This window comes from Dama dama, chromosome 22, assembly GCF_033118175.1.
Source record: "Dama dama isolate Ldn47 chromosome 22, ASM3311817v1, whole genome shotgun sequence".
NCBI lineage: Eukaryota > Metazoa > Chordata > Mammalia > Artiodactyla > Cervidae > Dama > Dama dama.
In genome coordinates this window covers 22,986,252-22,992,251 of record NC_083702.1, presented here as the reverse complement: position 1 = coordinate 22,992,251, position 6,000 = coordinate 22,986,252, and positions in this window count along the sequence as shown.

The following is a 6,000-nucleotide window of genomic DNA, read 5'->3' as shown; positions in this document are numbered from 1 at the left end:
CCAGGCAAGAATACTGGAGTGGGTTACCATTTTATTTTCCAGGGGATCTTTCCCACCCAGGCATCAAACCCTCATCTCCTGCATTGGCAGGTGAATTCTTAGCCACTGTACCACCAGGGAAGCCCAGCCATCCCCATTTTATAAGAAAGAAAGGCGCAGCAGCTCAGAGAGCTTAAACACCCGGTGTGACATAACCCACACGTAGCACAGCTGTGTCACTGAAGCATAGAGCACTCGTGGTTTCTGTCACCGCCTTAGGTCCGCCCAGGACTCCGTTCACCTTCTCTCTCAGGCAGCAGTGTGTGGCCCAGGGCAGTCGAGGTTGTGTTCTGCTCCACCTTGCTAGAAGTTTAAGGTAACTCACCTGAATTCTCCACTTGCTGTTTCCTAACTTGAAAAACAAGAGGTGAAAAGAAGGGACTGTCATCAGAAACCATCAGTTTCACAGTGCAGAAGTGAGCCAAAGCTGCTCTCCATATTTACCTCTCAACCATCGGGCTGGGCTCAGACAGGCTCTGGTGCCATCTATTTCTGGAGTTTCCTAGCCTCCATAATCCCACTGCATCCCCTGCAGCTAGTGACTTGGTTTAGTGCTCTGCTTTGGCATCTGATAAAAGTTAAATTAGAAAACCTTAATGTGGCATCATTGTATTTATTTTGGCTTCTAACTTACAAAGGAGAGCCTCATTTTATTTTTCCAAAGTCAGGTGATGAAAAGGAAAATGAGCCAGGCCACTCCAAGTTGAATTGACAGAGAGCTGGAGGTGGAGATGAATGAGTAGTATTAGCACCCACTTAGGCAGCTCTTCCAAAGGAAAGTGGGAGGGTCACGCACCATTTAACATGGCGACAATCCCAGGTTCAGGTTCAAGACCAGCCAAGCCTATCCTGACTCACAAGGTATGGCCAAAGAAGATGCTGCCTACAGGACAAACTGAGTTGAAAATAACAATATGAATTCACAATTTTTTCCTTTCTAAAAAATAGACAACCTGGAGAAGGAAATGGCAACCCACTCCAAGTATTCTTGCCTGGGAAATCCCATGGACAGAGGAACCTGGCGGGCTACAGTCCATGGGGTCCCAGAGTCAGACACCACCTAGCAGTTAAACAACAACAACAACAAAAAAAAAAGAAAAATAGACAAGGAAAGGTAAAATGATAGGAACAGAAGCAAACGACCATAAGGAAATCTATGGGGGTTGTAAGCGTCCTAAAACTGAATTATGGTATGGTTACACAAATTACCAGACTAGAAAGGAGAAGGATGAGGTAGGGCAGGAGGCGGAGGGAGGGAAAGGGGTGTCTGGAACAGAGCCAAATCAGCCTAAGCTCCTAAATCTAAAAAGTTAAATGTCCCAAACCATTAGGAAATGGATCATATAACTAACCCACTTCTAACTAGGGCTTCCCTGGTGGCTCAGGTGGTAAAGAATCTGCCTGCAATGCAAGAGACCCAGGTTCAATTCCTGGGTTGGGAATATCCCCTGGAGAAGGAAATGGCAACCCAGTCCAGTATTCGTGCCTGGAGAATTCCACAGAGAGAGGAGCCTGGTGGGCTAATAGTCTATGGGATCACAAAGAGTCGGACATGACTGAGTGACTAACTTTCACTTTCATATAACTAAAATAAGCCATTTGGGAGACATTTGCCTCTATAGTTTTTCATCTTTCTTTGATATAGCCAATTATCACTGCATCCACTGTATTATAGTAACTCGCATACTTATCTTTTTACTCTCACTAGGCTGTAATCCTCTTAAGTGGATTAACTGGGAGTAACTGGGTTTTATTATTATTTATTTGGCTGTGCTGGATCCTAATTGCAAAGGATCATTAATCTTTGTTGCAGTGTGCAGGATCTTTAGTTGCAGCATTTGAACTCTGAGTAGCAGCATGTGGGATTTATAATAATTCCCTGACCAGGGGTTTAAACCGAACCCCCTGCATTGGGAGCACAGAGTCTAAGCTACTGGACCACTAGGGAAATCTCAGGATTAATCATTTATGTACTCCCCAGTGCCTAGGTAACTGAGGACATTCATTCAGTAAGTTATATTAACATTTACATGTCACTTGTTTTTATTCGCTTATAGGTAAATGTATTCACATTGTTCAAAACTCAAAAGTTACTTAAGGGCATATATAATGAAGAGTTTCCTTTCCTCACCACCCCCAGATCTACTGGCAACAAATTTCCTCAGTGTTTGACTACGAAAGTCTTTATTTCTTCATTTTTAAAAATAATTGTATTTATTTATTTATTTTTGACTGTGCTGGGATCCTCTCTAGGTGCTAGCTGTAATACGAAAGCATCTCATTGAAGTGGCTTCTCTTGTCGTGGAGCATGGGCTCGAGGGTGCCCAGGCTTCTGTAGTTGCATCACGTGGGCTTAATAGTTGCAATTTCCTCCCTCTAGAGCAGAGGCTCAATAGTTGTGGTGCACAACTATTTCGTTGCTCTGTGGCATGTGGGATCTTTTCAGACCAGGGATCAAACCTGTGTCCCCTGCATTGGCAGGCAGATTCTTAACCACTGGACCACAGGGAAGCCCCTACAATCAAACTTTCAAAAGGCGAAGATAAAGTTGAAAGCATCAAGAGAGACATGAATTATCACATACAGTAAGATTATCAATATTATTGAGCCTCAATAAAATAAGATGATCAGTATAGTTCTCATGAGAAACTCTGGAGGCCAGAACACAGTGGACTGATAGACATATTCAAAATGCTAAAACAGCAACAACAAACCTGTCAACTATGAATCCTATATGTGGCAACTCTCCTTCAAAAGTGAGGGAGAGACTAAGACATTCCCAGATAAATAATAGCTAGGGGACTTTGTGACCAGTAGACCTTCCCTGCAAGAAATGTTCAAGAGATTTCTGTAAGGTGAAATGGAACGACACTAGATAGTAGCTAGAAGCCACATGGAGAAATAAGGACATCAATGAAAGTAAATACATGGAAAATTATAAAAGCTAGTACTATTATAACAATGTTTTGCAATTGTACTTTTTATTTTCTGCATGAGTTGAGACTAATACATTTAAAGAAAAAAATGTGTAAAAGCTATTATTGCTAAAACTTTGGTCTGTAACTTCAAGTCTTGTTTTCTACATAATTTAAGAAACAAATGCATTTTAAAGAATTATTAGCTCATGTTTTGGGGCACACAACATATAAGGTGTAATTCTGTGACATCAACAACATAAAGGACTGGGGACAGAACTGTAAAGAAGCAGAATTTTTTATGTTATTGAAATTAAGCTGGTATAAATTCAAATTAGAGTGTTATAGCTTCAGAATTTTAAATGTAATCCCCATGGTAACCAAAAAGACAATAGCTAAAAGGAAACGAGAAGGGAAAGTAAACACTTGACTACAAAAAATCAGCTAAGCACAAAAGAAGAGAGCAATCGGGAAATAAGGGACCAAAAAAAAAAAACTCTAAAGCATACTGAAAACAAATAGCAAAATAACAGAAGTCCCTCCTTATGAGTAATTACTTTAACTGTAAATGGATTAAACTCTCCAAGGACAGAGATTAGCAGAATGGATAAAAGCACATTATCCAACCATATGCTGTCTACAAGAGACACACTTGAGCTCCAAAGACACAGAGATCGAAAATAAAAGGATAGAAAAGACATTCCATCCAAAGAGTAACCAAAAGAGAGCAGAGATGCTATACTAATATCAGACAAAATAGATTTTAAATAAGTTTACAAAGAAAAGCATTATATATTATAAAATGTTCAATACAGCGAGATGATGTAACAACTATAAACATTCACATGCCAAATGATAGACTATCAAAATATGTGAAGCAAAAGCTGGCAGAATTTAAGAGAGAAATAGTTCTAAAAAATATTGGCAACTTCAATACCCCACTCATAATAACGGATAGACCAACCAGACAAAAGTAAGGAAATAGAGGACTTAAAATAAACAAATTAACTCTAACAGACATAGTATCAGAGCACCCTACTCAACATCACACACATTATTCCCAAGTGCAGGCAAGACATTGTGCAAGCCCGTCCACAAATATAGTCTCAGTGTGATATCTGACCGTAACCAGGTTAAGTTAAAAACTGGTAACAAAAGGAAAGCTAGAAATTGACGAAATTGTGGAGAAACCAAATGACACATTTTTAAACAACCAATGGATCAAGGAAGAAATCACAAAGAAAATTAGAAAGTAGTTGCAGGTAAGTGAAAATGAAAACACAACTTACCAAAACTTATGGAAAGCGGCAAAAGTGGTGCTTTGCGGGGAAATTGTAGTTATAAACATATTAAAAAAAAAACAAAAAAAAAAAGGAAGGAAAGAGGCAGAAAGAAAGGAAGACTAAAAAAGGACCAAAGTACAGTACATGATAAGAAAATAGTTAGGGATTTCCATGGTGGTCCAATGGTTAAGAATCTGCCTTCCAGTGCAGGGGACTGGGGCTCGATCCCTGGTCAGGGATCTAAGATCCCACAAACTGAGGAGCAACAAAGCCCATGTGCCACAACTACCGAAGCCCAAGTAGAGAGCCTGTGTGTCGCAACAAAGGATCCTTCATGCTGCAACTAAGACCCAGATGCAGCCAGATAAATAAGTGTTTTTTTAAAAGAAACAAAAAACCAGAAAACAATAGCTTTTGGTGAGGATGCAGAAACTGGAATGCTTGTGCACTGTTTGTGTAAATATAAAATGGTATAGCTGCTGTGGAAAATAGTTTAATGCTTCTTCAAAACATTAAAAATTATCTATGATCCAGCAATTTCACTTCTGGGTATATATACTTGAAAGAATTGCAAGCACGGTCTCAAAGAAATATGTGTATACCCATGTTCATAGCAGCCTTACAATAACTAAACCATGGAAGCAATCCAAGTGCGCACTTAACAAATGAGTGGATAAGCTAAAGGTGGTCTATACATACAACGAAATATCATCTTGTCTTTAAAAGGAAGGAAATTCTGCAGTATGCTGTAACATGGATCAACCTTGAAGACATTCAGTTCAGTTCAGTTCAGTCGCTCAGTTGTGTCCAACTCTTTGCGACCCCATGAATCGCAGCACGCCAGGCCTCCCTGTCCATCACCAGCTCCCAGAGTTTACTCAAACTCATGTCCATCGAGTCCGTGATGCCATCCAGCCATCTCATCCTCTGTCGTCCCCTTCTCCTCCTGCCCCCAATCCCTCCCAGCATCAGGGTCTTTTCCAATTATGCTAAGTGAAATAAGCCAGTCACCAAAAGACAAATACTGTAGATTCTACTTACATGAGGTACTTAGTCAAAATCGCAAGGATGAAGAGTATAATGGTGGTTGCTCTGGGATTGAGGGGAGGGGAGAATGGGGAGTTGTTTAATGGGTAGAGTTTCAATTTTGCAAGATGAAAGAGCTGTGGGGACAGATGGTGGTAGCGGCTGCACAATGTGAACATGTGTAATATCACCTAACTGTATACTTGATAATAGTTAACATGATAACCATTAACATGTTAACTATAGTTAACATGATAACTACTAAGATAACATATATAATAATATATGTATTTTACCACATTAAAGGAGAAGTGGAAGGGGGGAAAACCTGTACAAGAATGTTTACAGCAACTTTATTCATAATTCCCAAAACTTGGAAGCAACCAAGATGTCCTTCAGTAGGTGAGTGGATTAACTATGATACATCCAGGCAATGGAATATAATTCAGTCCTAAGAAACGAGCTATCATGCCATGAATGCTAATCTGAATAGCTAGAGAGGTGGACCACAAAGAAGGCTGAGCACCAAATAACTGATGGTTTCAAATTGTGGTACTGGAGAAGACTCTTACGAGTCACTTAGACAGAAAGGAGATCAAACCAGTCAATCCTAAAGGAAATCAATCTTGAATATTCACTAGAAGGACTGATGCTGAAGCGGAAGCTCCAATACTTTGGCCACCTGATGTGAAGAGCTGACTCTTTGGAAAAGACCCTAATGCTGGAAAAGATGGAAG